The 14,922-nt window shown below is 36.5% G+C and overlaps 1 protein-coding gene across 2 annotated transcripts in view; it reads right to left on the bottom strand.

Annotated features, from left to right (window-relative positions):
* Positions 1 to 14,922, bottom strand: part of NDFIP2 (Nedd4 family interacting protein 2) — a 44,751-nt gene that overhangs the window by 27,461 nt on the left and 2,368 nt on the right. The gene's annotated exons all lie outside the window — the stretch shown is intronic.

Below are 14,922 nucleotides of genomic sequence, written 5' to 3'. Positions count from 1 at the left end.
TATCTTCTCTTAGAGAAGACGTTTTTGATTATTTTAGCTAACTTGACCGTTCTTAGCATGCATCACGCTTCTAAAAAGAAAGAGTACAAGAATTAAAAAGTGCTAGTTCCCAGCAGCGTGGACTACAAGATAAGATGCCTAGAAAGCAACAACTGAAGCACCACATGTAAAACCCAGACCAAAAAATAAGATTAAGTTAAATATATCTAAAAGAACAATTCTATAATCTCAAATTGGTATTTTTGCAAACACCTTACAGTAAAATATTATTTCAGTAATAATTTTTAAGAATATTATTTCCTATTAGGCAAAGTACAATCAGATTACTGGAAAAAGTGCCTTCTGAAAAGAACACTAGATTTCTTATTAAGCAGTGTAACACCCACACCAAAATTGTTTTAATATGCAGATTATATCAAAGTTCCCAGAATGGTTGAGGTTTAAAGGGAGCTCTGAGCCCATCTGGTTCAATCTCTGAACCTACATCCTACAGCTGGATGTATGAGACCTCATCCAAACACCTTTTGAATACCTTCAAGGATAGAGACTACACGGGCTATGTGGAAAACCTGTTTCAGTGCTCAGTCCTCAACCTTCACATTACTCAAAATAAGAGGAAAAAAAAAAAGAAAAAAATGTTTCCTGATGCTCAGAGATCACCTTCAATAGAAATGATAGGTGTTTTTGAGGGTTTCTGGGTCCTGAGCAATCAGGTCATTTAATGCCTAAACAGTGATCCAGAAGTAGCAGCAATATGAGAAATATTTTTAGCCATTTCAAGTAGTTAAAGCCAAAGAAAACAAAAGCACTTCAAAATAACCTCATATATTCCGGGATATAGAAAGCAAGTGAGAATAAAAACCACTCAACTCTAAAAAGGTTAATCAGAGCAGAAAAGCAAGCTGAGAGCTACAAATGTTATGATTCTAAATTAAGTACATTAATTCACAAGAAAAATCTAGTACTACAATGGATATAGCTAAAATAAGCCCATTCTTAAATAAAACTAATTTGATTAACTAAGGTATAAAGAACAAAACACTACTGACATGGTTCTTACACTAATGGCTGGTACACTCAGCTTCATTTGGGATGTGTGTGTAGTTCTGACTACCCCACCAAAACAACCTGTTCTTTGGGCAGGGGAAAAACTAAAGTAAACTTAAATAGATTTCTGCTACTTCCATTCTTCCTCTCCTGCCCTTCTCCTCTTCAATCACCACAACTTTTTTCCCCTATCACACCACAGTAAATGGTGTCACTATTCTGAAGATACAGAGATCCACAAGCACATCATTGGTTAAAGAGCATATTACTCCTAAACAAAGACAAAATAACAAAAAAAAAACCAACAAAAAACTTTGCCATTCCCCAGGAATTTAATTTTACATCTTCAACATAGTATCTTGAAAGCTGCTCGACTCCAAATTAGCTGTAACATACTAACTAGTGGAGTAACTTAGTAGATGATGGAGTTAACATAAAGATCAGACACAAACACATACATGAGACTTCTTGCCTTCAAAGACAAAGTCAATGAGTCATCCAATGGTTATCTCAACTGCAACTAGGAAATGGAAAAATTCCATTCTAAGGGTTCCATAGAGTAGAGACCCGTTAAACCCTTCAGCGCCACTTGAAGTGCTTTTATTTTGTAAGACTTATAGTTAGGAACCAAGTATTTCTACTTATTATCTCTTCTATTATAGAGGCCTCTCAGAAATTCTGAAAAGCACCAAGGCTATCCTAATGCAGCAACCTAAAGAAAAGTCTTCACCTGTGGTGGCGGTGGCCAGTGACATTCACCCCCTTTATAAAAAAAAAAAAAAAAAAAACAAAAACAAAAACACAACACACACACACACAACAACCCCCCCCCAAAAAAAACAACGCAAAAAAACAGCAACAAACAAAAAAACCCACCAAAAAAAACCCTACACAAAAAGAATGCAAAACTAAAAAACCCACAATAATTGGATTAAGTAGCTTGAGTGTTTACAGCTAGAATAATAAACACAGGTTGTTCTATGAACACAAACTAGCTTTGGTTAGTTCTTGTTCAAGTGTCCTATATCCTACTCTCTCTCCTCAAGGCAGTAACTTGGCACCTTTTAAAGAATTACTTCGCTGGGTTAAAAACAAAACCCCCCAACTGCAGCAGAACCTGTCCCAGTAAATCAGAAATTTTGCCCACAGCAGCAGGGTAGACAGCAGTGGTTATATCATTTTTGTCTTGTAGCCACTTTGCCTTTTCTTCACAGAACACTGACTCTCCTCTCTAGAGTCATCCGGAATCTGACTACCTTTGAGCCTCCCCCTTCACGTTTAATTTTGGCATCTTCTGGTAGTAAATTTAGAACTTATTTTTGGAGACAGGGATAAAGAGGCCCGACACTCTTCATAGGCTTCATTGCCATAGAAACCAAGCTAAAAACAACCAGAAAGGAACAGAAAATGTCTGTTTCGAGGCATTACTTATGCTATGTACTTAAATGTCACCTGAAACAGCATTTAACATTGAAAGTATATAAACAGTGGCCAAGATTTTCTTTTTCCAATAGTAAGAATGTTTCATCTAATTTTTAATTAAATGACTAAGGAGAAACCACAGTTCATCATCTCAGCCCCTCCCAAGCCTCCAATGAACCATTATTTGGTAGCTGGCAAAACAGTTGCTTTTGTCAAGATTATGGTCAAAACAATTACTAAGGTCTATTAAACCACAGACAGCTGTAAATTAGTACCTTCCTCTATTCTCTCCCTCACATTTTAAAAGTGGGAGCCACTGAAAATTCTTTTCCTTTATGTTTTAGTCTGTACTTGGGTTATCTGGCTGACTAAAGGGAGCTTCACTATAAAAAGAAAAAGTGAGTACTTTGCTATTAGACACATTACTCTTAAACTGTTAGTGCCATTACTTCAATCCCTGCTTTTGCAAACTACAGTACATTACAGGCTCATATTCTCAAAAAGTGTCTAAGATAGGACATGTAAAATTCAAAGATCAATTGAGCAGCAGTGGTTGTTCTGCTGACAATGACCCAGTCTCATGGCAACTACAAAAGCACAGGATAACACAATAGTTTCCCCTCATATGATTTTTACCCTATACTATCTTCAGTTTCCTTCCCAGAAAAGATCTACAAAATAGTGATCCACTACTTCATTTCAGAAGTTAAAATCAGTGCCAGAGCTTTCAGCACCAAAATATTGGATAAAACACAGCTATCATTATTTTCTACTTCTACATTAATAATTTCTTTTAAAAATAAAATATTCTCATACAATGTACACAATTATTCCTTCTACAATTTATTTCCTTAAGTCTGCCATTTTGTATAATTATTTTCAAAGTAATCAGATGCAATATCTGAAATCAGCTGACAGCTTACAAAGAAACATGACCCACAAGAGCGAGCTTAGAACAGAAGCTTTTACTGAGAGGATGGATGCAGATACTTTAAATGTTTAGGCTTACCAAAAGAAAAACTAAAAGTGGAAGATCTCATTCTTTACTTAACACTTTCTATCTATCTGCAGATAGTAAGTTTATCTGACCTACAGATGTTTGCTTTCCTGGCTTCACAGAGGTTGCTTCATTTCTGATGAACTGATTAGACAAGAGTGGCAACATAAGCAAGTTATTCAATTCTGTCATTTAAAAAAATCAGGGAAAAAGGATATAAGATGTCTGTTGTCACCTGTACCAAAAATACACAAGATTAGAATGATGTTCTCTGATAAAGTGCGTTGAAGTAGCACATGCTAATTCTAGTCATAGTGTACAAACACCATTCAATTTCTGTGTAATTGATTTTACATTTCAAAAGCTGCGCTTTACTCCTTTTATAAAATATGATTTATGGAAACCAGTATATTATAAAATTATTGTAACACAATTAACTTCAACAGCATATTGCACATACTTTAAAAATCCTTTTTTATAAACTTTTTTTTTTACGCTTACGCAAGTTCTTTAGCGTAGCACAAAAATTATTCAGGGGATAGTGCCATACAAATTTAAAACAAAACCCCAGCTAGCCAGCTTTCTTTTCCTGTTTCTTTTAATACCTTTATTACCAGTTCATCTTGTCAAAATGTGACTTTCAGGTAAATTTTAGCGGTGATGGTTCTGTCTGGGGCACCACAGAGCTAGACAAAATTCTCATCAGCAGCCATGAACTACAAAGCACCCTTCAAATGAAATTCAATTTTTGAAGAAGCTTTGACCTTACACTGACAAGTTCATAGATTCTTCCAAACTGTATTAAAACTAATACAATACACAAAAATTCCATGATGTTGGACCTAATACTTTGCTTCAAGTAAAACTGTGGAGACAATCAAGTAGATGATGCAAGTTCAACCTTGGTATACAGAATTCCATTGAAATACTTCCTTCACAACAAGCAACACTCTTGGTAACTGAGATTTATTTTCTTTACTTAGTAGAAGTTACTTTGGTTTTCTATTATCAATTTTTCAGATTATGACAAGAGGTCAATCAAAAATACCTATTTACTGCAGCTCCTAGCACTGGAGGGAAAGGCATGACAGGCTCAAGATTGCTGGTGCAGTGCATAAAGAGTACCCTGACATTTCTGCATTAGATTAATGACATCTTCCATACTGGTGCATACGTATTTATTCCACAGAAATCATAACATTGTAAATACGATAGGTGCAACAAACAGTGAGTTAAAAAAAAAAAACAACTATCCTCTTCAAAAAGCTAACAGGGAGCTTTTCACATCTGTGTTTCAACTGATGCTTTCATTTGCCAAAAAATTCCAGTCTTTTTACACTTGCCTACTGGTAGTGATTTATAAGTCTGCAATAAACTCCTCTCTACAAATGAGGCATGAAAGCAGAGATCTCTTGCTACATAAAAATAACTTCACTTCAACAAATACAGGCTGCAAATTTAATGCTTGTTTTGTAACCACATACTGCATTTTTCAGCTTTACTAGTCTAAAAATAAGATTTATTTATCTGTAAATAGCAAAATCTTAATCTTGGGATTTTCAAGGAAAAAAAAAAAGATGCTGAAATAAAATTTGATCCTAACCTGTTAGAAAAACACACCATGATGTTTCTTTTTTCTGAATGCCAACTAATAGAATCAACAGCTCATACTATCAGCTATTATGTTTTGTGTTTGTTGGTTGTTTTTTTTTTTAATTTTAGGAAAAACACATAAAACCTATATCATTAAACCATAATCATCACATAATCATAGAACTGTCTGTGCTGGAAGAGAGCTTACAGATAACAGAGTTCTAATCCCCCTACCAAGGACAAGGACACCTTCCACTAGACCAGGCTGTTCAAAGCCCCCTCTAGTCTGACTTTGAACAATTCCTCAGATGGGGTGCTCACAACTTCTCTGCACAACAGGTTCCAGTGTCTCACACCCTTCACAGGAAAAAATTTCTTCCTATATCTAATACAAACCTACCTTCCTCCAGTTTGAAGCCATTCCCCTTTGTCCTATCACTGCATGTCCTTGTAAGAAGACCCTCTCCAGATTTCTTTTAGGTCCCCTTTAGACACTGGAAAGCTGCCATAAGGTACCTGCAGAGCCTTCTTTTCTCCAGGCTGAATAATCCCAATTCTCTCAGCCTTTCCCCATATAAGAGCTGTTCCATCTCTCTGATCATTTTGATGTCCCTCCTCTGGACTCACTCCAACAGCTCCATGCCCTTCCTGTGCAGGGACCCCAGGGCTGGATGCAGCCCTGCAGGTGGGGTCTCACCAGGGCAGAGCAGAGGGGCAGAATCCCCTCCCTGGCCCTGCTGCCCACGGGGCTTTGGATGCAGCCCAGGACACGTTTGGCTCTCTGGGCTGGGAGTGCCCATGGCTGGGTCATGTCCAGCCTCTCACCCACCAGCAACTGCAAGCCCTTCTGGGCAGAGCTGCTCTCCATCTCCATTCTCCAGCTTGTGTTTGTGCTTGGGATTGCCGCAGCCCAAGCACAGGACCTTATACACTGGGCCTTGTTGAAATTTATGTTTGCACCCACCCACCTCTCAAGCTTGTCAAGGTCCTTCTGGGTGGCACCCCTTCCTCCAGTATTTCAATCACACCACATGGCCTGGTGTCATCAGCAAACTTGCTGAAGGCAAGTGCTAAGATCAATCAGCTCTGATTTAGGTCTCTAGTAGCCACTGAAAAATCGAAACTAAAACCAATAATCTGTAATTACACTTAGAGAACAATTTTAAGAGTAGAAGAACTAAATAAATCTTTCTGCAAAATAAATGTTTTCATTTTCTTGTTTATTTAGGGAAAAAAAAACCACAAAACAGGTTTTTGAAAGATATATTTCACAATTTTCTAGAATACAAGGATTCTTGAGAAAATACATCACACAAACCACAATGTGTTCAAACTTACTAGCTTCCTCCTCAGTATCACTGTTCTATCCTCCACAAATAAGGTAGTTTAGACATGCCACCTTCAAATGTGTGCTTTAACACCAATCTCCCATGGACCCATGCAGACCAGGTTGCCAAATAGTTGCCAAAAGGCAACTATTTCCAGTTCTCCACCAAATGGATGCTCTGCTGCAATATAGTTCTGGCTACAGCCAAAGCACTCCAGAGAAAACCAAACCTCTAAAGATTGGTGAACCTTCAGATTAATAAACACTGCCCGACTAAGCAATTAAGCTTAAAAGGCACTTCAGTAAAAGGCAGAAGTATAGAAATTTTCAGCTACTTTTTCCTTCTATGTATTCAAAACTAAGTGATCAAATCTGATTAGAATTTCTGACTGCACAGAACAGATGCACATCAATTTTTTTTCCTCACCATCCCATCACTTGGCAAGCATCAACTATCCAACACTCAGATCTAGCAATATCCCTTCATGATAATGAAGTGGGTTGGTTTGTTATTTTTTTTGGTTTTTCTTAATCAAGCATCTCTGTAAAAAGCTTTCAACAGTATGTCAGAAGGTCAAAGGTGTAAAATCAGCACTAGAAGCAGGAAAGCTGAATAGAAGTCCATTGCTGCCATTCCACAGCTGTATAGAAATTCCAAGTGTGTCTCTTAAACAGAGATTAGATACCATGGAAACCCAGAACCTCTGGAGGCAAATTTCAACTGAAAAGAATCCAGAGATTTATACTGAATGTTATTGAAAAATAAGTAGCCAAAGAATGGCTTTTCTACCACAGCAATTTCCTTGTGCAAAAATAAAGTAATCTGTAACAAGTGAAAGTGTTTCACATGCATTTAAATGATACTTAAACTATCATACCACTCTCTTAACCAGGGATCTTTAGGCTATTGAAGTTTTCAAGGTTTTTTAAAGGAATCTTACAAGACTGATTAAAAAAAAACAAACCAAGTAAAACAATGGTGATCAGGACTTTGTAAAGGAAAGGAAAAGAAAAACCTTATAATGTGTATGCAGATAGATCTATCTAGATGTGTCTCTCTGTCCATCCCAATGACTACCTCATATATAACATTTTACTTCCCTTTCATTTTACATGGATTATAACCCAGATTTAACCAATTACACATTTAATAGCACAACATGCACATCCACATTCATTCCCTATCGCTTCTATTGAGATGTATTCCTCCCAATCCCTCCTATTAACAGTAAAAGTAGAGTCATTAGTGAATACAAGAATATACCTGATGTAAATGTGTGAACTCTTCCAGAAAAGTAAATGTTCTAAGACTAATGATAGTAGAAGTATGGTCTTATTCCTCAAACCATATCCATGTCTCTCCTCTATTCTTGGAAGGTTTCTTGTCTGCTAAAGAATTATGTCACAATAATTTTGACACTGGAATTTAAACACTGGAATTTTGGTATGATCCAAACAGATACAGGCTTCATATTTATTGTAAAATTATAAATTGAGCATTGTTTCTACAATTTTTCCTATTACACAGTTATAGGAATTAATGGAGAAATTTGCCAACAAAAAACTGGTATGTCTAAATACTAATAGCAACAGTGTCTGGGACCAACATTTTCAAATCTTCCCACATGATATAAAAAAAATTTAGGGGAAAAAAGTTGTTAAAAACTTACTCTAAAGTTTGTACTCAATGAGGTACTGCAACTCTGACCTACTCCAGAATGTAGAAGCTACTAAAAACATTAACACCTACCATGTAGGCTTCTGTTTGTCAAATAGTAACTTGAGAACAGCTAGAAGAACTGGTTTAAATTCTACAAAGTATAAAATGTGGTTTTCTTCCTTAAAAGCTTTCTAGATAGAAGAAACTCAGTAACAAAGCAGAAGCATGTTACCAAGAGCAGAGGTCAGTCTAAGGGCATGTTCTGTCTCCCAACATAATCATCAGCACATGAGCCTTAATCACTTTTTCGACATACATTTTCCTCAGATTCCCCAAAATGCACAGCAGTTTCATTACAGCTGGTAAAGTGTACATCTCTGCCTATTCCACTTGCATCTGTTACAGATTTGATGCGAGTTTGTTTTCTTGAATCTGATGGTATAATCTGCCTGCGTAATCTTGTGTACCAACAAACTGCGTATGTTTCTTCCTGGAAATGTATTATGGAAAAACTGAACTGCAGAAGCATCATACAGTTCCATCTCAAGCCCCTGAAATGAAAAAAGTAGGAAAAAAAGGACTCAAGTTTGTCTCCTGTACCATGCATAAGTGTCATTGGAAATTCTCCAGAAAAATTATGAAAAACTTGAAAGTCTCAAGTTTATCAACAACCCTGGAATTTTCTTGCGTGTGTACTTACTTAAATAAAGCTAGCCCAGCAGAACAGTTTTCTACTCAACAATATGACTCAGTAGCCACAAATGAAATCATTAATTAAATAAAACATAAATAAGAGGATACTATTAATCAGTAAGAGCAAACTATTTTTATTAGCAGGCCAGTCATGCTTGACTTTTCCAGTATAACTCATTTTCTTAGTAACTGGAAATGGTGTAGTTGAGCTCCTCAACTTACAGAGATTATATAGACAAATTTCAACAGCTGAAAAAAATCACACATACACAACATCAGCTGAACACACTTATTGTGAACTGCAAGGACAGGCTCTACTGATAAGATTTTCATTTTAATTTGAAACTCACACAATATTTATAAACATTCAAGGTCCTTCTTTTAAAAAAGAAAAAGTATGTGTAGCTCTCAATAGGTAGTTAGGAATTTTTTCAATGCTACTGTTAAAGAGTGCCGACTGAGAATTTTAAAGCAATCCTACAAAATATGTGGCACAAAGGACAATTCTCTGGACCTCTCAATTGCCAGTGCGATGATGCACACACCTGAATGCAGGCACTTTCCAGCAGGTTGTTGACTATAAGGCAGCTAAACAGAACAAAAAAACCCCACCAGTCCAGGAAGTTCACCTCTTTGGAAAACAGCAAAACATGACCAAATCACTGCTGTCACTAAATCACAGAAACTATTCTCATAAAAATATATATATATATATTTGGGGACACAAAAAAGGAACATAAGCCACATCACTGAACATAAACTGTGGCCCAGCACTGCAGGGCTTTAGTGGCCAGCTCCTTTACTTGAACTATGTACTCATTCTAGAATTTGGAACAGATTTTAAGGCGCAAACAGCTTGTGCGAGTCTTCCTGCTAACCATTCATTCCATGTATTTGATGTAAGTCAATTTTATGACCACAACTCTGGAGATTCAATTAAGAGCCTTAATGCTTCAGTACATTTCTTGAAAAATACCTTAAGGACTGTTTCTGTTAAATTTCAAGATATGACAATTGATTCATAAGTACCACAATCAAAATGGACAATTGGCCTCAGTATCACCCAAGACCTCTATCCCAATTGTTTCACTTTTACCAAAGGCATCATTTACTCCTCAAAGACCACAAGTGTTAATTGCACTAACCATTAACAAAGCAATGTTTAACCATGAGCTTGCACCACTTTAAAAGAACCCTAAACTTTCCTGAAGGAAGGAAACAATTGCAACTGTAAGTATCCTCTTTTCAATAACCTTTCCTCAAGGCTGCTCTATATAACCTTTTCAGATTGATCAGGGAAAAGCAAAAGCATGTTCAATAGCTCAAGCTACATAGACATCTTTACCAAGGACATGCTTCTGACCTCCCCTACGAGCACAATCAGTGAACATTTATATTACTTTCAACAGGTAAAACACTGTCCAAAGCTAAAATGGACAAATCATGTGTGTGAATATGTTAAGTTACCCTGCAATAGTGGGCAGATCAACTTTTTTTAATTTTTTTTTTTACAGGAAATCCACATTTTACAAGTAAGAAGTGACAAATCTCTGCTAAGCACCTAGTCACTAAAGAAAAAGAATGATGGGTTTTCAAAGAAAAATAAATAAATATATAGTTTATTGCAGATATTATTGTGTCTACACCACTCACAGTCTGGAGGACTTTTTTTTTAATTGATCTGTGCATTCCAAACACAGCTGGAGGAGTAGCCATATATGAGGTTGGGAGGCATGACTCAATATCTAATGTTTTGGCTATGGAGTGGTTAAGGAGAAGGCTAGCCTATCCCAGCCTTAGGCTAATCTTAGCCCATGATAATGGAAACAATACTTAAGTGAAATAACCATTTAAATGTTAAAATGGAAATATATTTTTCACTTTCACTGTAAATCAGACATGCTCTGAGTGCGGGCTGTGCCTGACAAGATTTAAGCACAAGCCAGAAAAAGTTAGTCATGCTCATTAAAAAACACAGCTGATGAAGGGGGTGCCCAGTTTACTAAAATCAGCTACTTATGACTTACTTGCCCAGGAAGTGGGAGACCTAAGCCTGAGGCAACTCAAACCCACAGTCTTGGCTCTGCAGTAGTTCAGTTTCAGTAGGAAAACTAACTTAAAAAGTTGTCTTTTTTTTTTTTTTTTTTTTTTTTTTTTTTTTTTTTTTTTTTTTTTTTACACACACCTAATTCATGATCTCTTAGGATTGCTTTTTCTTCTTCATTTGAAAATGGCTTCCCTGGTTTGAGTGTACTGGTATATGGTCATTCCCCTTTCCAAAACAGATGGAAATCTAGAGGGAGATTTGAGGCTATGAAACTAGAAAATACAAAAATCTATGACTAAGTTGAACACTGAGGTCTCCCAAAGTTAGGTGCGACAACGTTACCAGCTGCCACATCTTCCTTGTTTTGTCAACACTGTCGCAGGGAAGAAAGTTTCAAAATAAGCCTGTAATTAGCCGTTTGTCAAAAGTAACTAATTTTCCCCATTGAGAAGACTACTACCAACATTTTGTATTAATGCAGTGCTTGATTTCTGAGATTATCCTGATGTGGTCCCTACCACGTTTTTCAGATACAAACAAGCTGAGAGAAGGCTTACAGTTTCTCCTTTTTCAAGTACCACAGAAAGAACATCTAGTTTGGCAGTAACACAGCTGACTCCTGCTCAGAACCCTGCTATTTGAAGTAATTTTATTCATGTTACTGAACTTTCCTAATAGGATTAGAAGATTTACTAGATGTGACATGCACACCACAGCCTTTTTATATTACGTGATTTCATATTACTGCATGGATCAGGTCCCTCTTTCTTCAGGTTTCATGCATCTTTCAAGTACCTAAAAATCCTCCAGTTTCACAAGATGGGCTCAGCTACACCAAGATCTCACTGCCACTAGAAAGCCAGCTCTGTTCCCAACCTCTCTTCATGTACTACTTTGCACAGATCCAATCTTGGATTCTGGCCTACTAAGATATTTGGTGAAAAACCTGAGTGCAGTACCCCAGATACATTTTGCTGGTTTTAGTTTTTTGGGGTTTTTTGTTTGTGGTTTTTGGGTTTTTTTCCTCAATATGGTAAAACTTATGAACTTATGAAACAGCCAATTTGTGTGCAAAATTACTTAGGTCACTCTGTGCCCAGATCAAAAAGAAAGGAAACTGCCCACATAAAAAACCAGAAAGTCACCATAACCACTGATATTCCTGATGTACCAGTAAGCCAGGGTTTCCTCCTATGAATCAGCTGCAGAACAGGGTGTTATGTCTGTGGCTCTCCAAGAGATTCAAAAATCAGAGTAATGGCAATACATAGTTAAACAATCCTGCTTTAAATTTATACAAAAAGTATCGTACCTGTTTAGTACCCCTACTTAGAAGCAACATGCAGAGAGATTTGAAGTTTATTTCCTTGTTCATATAAAATGAGAAAGTACTTTTAAATTTAACTAAAAAGTGAAAAAAAAGTAAAATTTAGTCTTTTACATATTAACTGCAACCCTACTGTATATGCAAGAGTATCAACAGCTACAATTTTTCTTGTTTATAGCAGGATTCTTGATTAAAAATAGTGAAAAAGTATTTACAAAAATATTAATGCTATTTCTTCAAGAGAGAAACTACTGTTTAATAGAGAAATTTGTAACAGGTAAGTGCTACATAAATAAATTAAAATTCTTAAATGGCTAATACTACAGTCCAAAAAACACCTAAGATGCAAGGACAGATCACTGTCTGAAGGAATCATTATACCTCATCTTAGGAGATCCTAATTTGCTTTTCTAAGCCATTAAAAGGCTAAGCTAGGTGTTTATGTGCAAAAAGCCAGTGCAATGAAAATCTGTATCTTCTTATGATTGAGGCTCCTATCACTAAAAATATCTGTGCAGCTGTCACAAGCAAACAACTGTAACACTTATCATTTAATGCATCTTTCCTCAGTACTTTTCAGTATTATAAACTTAGTGCTCCAGATGCAGAATTTTATCTTCCAGTTACAACATCACCCCGTATCTGTGGAAAGCAACAGAATTTCCCTAAGCTACCTTGAGCTGTTCAGTAACACCAATTGCATAAGAGTTTTCCTAAGACAAATACTGTAGAAAATACAGTAGATATATAGATATAAGCCAAGAGTTTTACATCAAAGCCATAGAATTACCTGCACTTGGGAGTTTATGTGCCAATCATTATAAGGCTCAGTCCTCGGGGAAAAAAAAAAAAAAAAAAAAAAAAAGGAAGAGATTTTTCTTTGGTGACACTTCCTGTGTAGGTTGACTTTCATGAGAGTCACAAAGAAAACTTGACTATGATCAAGGTTTTTAACCAAGTGGCATTGCGAGAGCAAAGAGTCAGCAACAATGGAGGTAACAGATACAGAAAATAAAGCCCTGAGTTCATGTTTTGCTATAGTGTTTACAGAACAAATTTTTACCTCTTAGCCCCATTTCTATAAGCACACACAACTTACACTCATACAAGACTAACACCCCTTTTAAAAACCACAATTTCTTTATCCCTGTATAGTGCCATACAACAGCAGGCTGCCATCAGAGTCTTGCCTCAACCATCACTTACAAACCCCACCAAAACCAAGTGCAACAGTGGCATGGCAAGTTCAGTAACAGCTGAACTGACATCCCTGTGGAGAGCTGCCTTTGGCTCCACCCAAATAATTTTCTCACCTTCCCATTTTACCATTTACCTATTTAGCTCTGACCAAATGGTAAGTCAAAGACTCAAGACTACTTGACCCCAAACTGGTTACCCAAAACTTTAATCGAGAAAGACTGGTTATTATAATTCATGAGCAGTAGAGCTTGTAAGTCCTGCAGCCTTCAATACACTTTCTGTGCCTAAATCACTCACATGCACGTGAAGTCTTTCCTTATGACTCAGTTATCTGGAACACCACATTTCTAAGTAAAAAAAGGCAATTTTGGGCTTTAATGTTTAGTTGCTCTCAGTTTTATGTGCTGCAGAAAACAGCTGCATTTCCTCCTCTGTTTCAGTACAAATTCACAGAGCATTATTCCAATCACTTTTTCTGCAAACAGGCTGGACTAGAAGCAGAGGTTTCAGATAATGCTATTAAGATCAGATAACAAAGAACTAGAAGGTAAAAACAATCAGAAGAATTATTACTGAAGAATTTCTATTATAGTTTTCCTAAACTTGACATCTTGTCCAAGAGAAGAATAGGGGAAGAAATAGAAAAAATACAACAATAAGTAGATGATACAGCTAAACTGACTTATACCTGCAAGGAATCTCAAATGAAACATTTAAGACACATTTACCAACAGGAATGCAGTCATTCAAGTGACTAAGGAAAATAAAAAAGGAAGTAAAGCAAGACAATAAAGGTTGGCTAATTTACCTCTAATGTCATGCTCCTGCAGAGAAGTATGACAAATTCTTACCCATCAATTATTTGTCTTTTTGCCCTATGAAGAGAGACAAAAGAGGAGTGCCAGAAAGCAATACAAATTACACATGCCCGCGGCTGAGAGTTACGTAATGCTGACGTGTACTGCCTGCTCTTCGCACTGCCTGCTCTTCGCTCACAACACTTACTTTGCTGCAATTCCAAGTACCAGCTTTTAACAGCTGCCCAGTTTGAACACTTTTAAACTGCATTGTAAATAAAATGCAGACACACAAAGAAGAACAAGATCCTGAATGAAGCTTTAGAGCAATTTCCAACAGAGATAAAAATAAGAAAAGCTGGTGGTTAAGCTTTATGATGAGAGCTTTTCTATTTCATAAGAAGTCATAGAACTGACTTTTTGTGCTAAAACTCAAAACTAAATTGCCTGCCAATCTAAAGTCTTTTAGTTTAACTTACTTGAAGAAACCACAAATAAAAAGACAAAGATTGCTCCTTCAACTTCACTGAAGTGCTACTGCCAGGAAGAGAAACACAAGGCAATAATTCTTCTGATAATAATATACACCTGGAAATCTTTATATTTAGATGAGAACTTGCCATGAACAGAGTCAAACAGATGAGCTAGAAATAAAGGCAGAATGGGTACAAGCAGGGCCCAAAAGTATTTATTATTAATCAGGGAGAAAGAAGAAAGAAAAAGTAAAAAAAAAAAAGAAAAATACAGTGAATACAGCCAGTGAACTGGCCAGATTTCATCAAACTAAATTCATAAAACATTCATAAAATGTG

This window comes from Sylvia atricapilla, chromosome 2 (genome assembly GCF_009819655.1).
Source record: "Sylvia atricapilla isolate bSylAtr1 chromosome 2, bSylAtr1.pri, whole genome shotgun sequence".
NCBI classification, from domain to species: Eukaryota; Metazoa; Chordata; class Aves; order Passeriformes; family Sylviidae; genus Sylvia; species Sylvia atricapilla.
The sequence above is the reverse complement of the archived record's forward strand: the minus strand, read 5'-3'. Positions and strand labels throughout refer to the sequence as shown.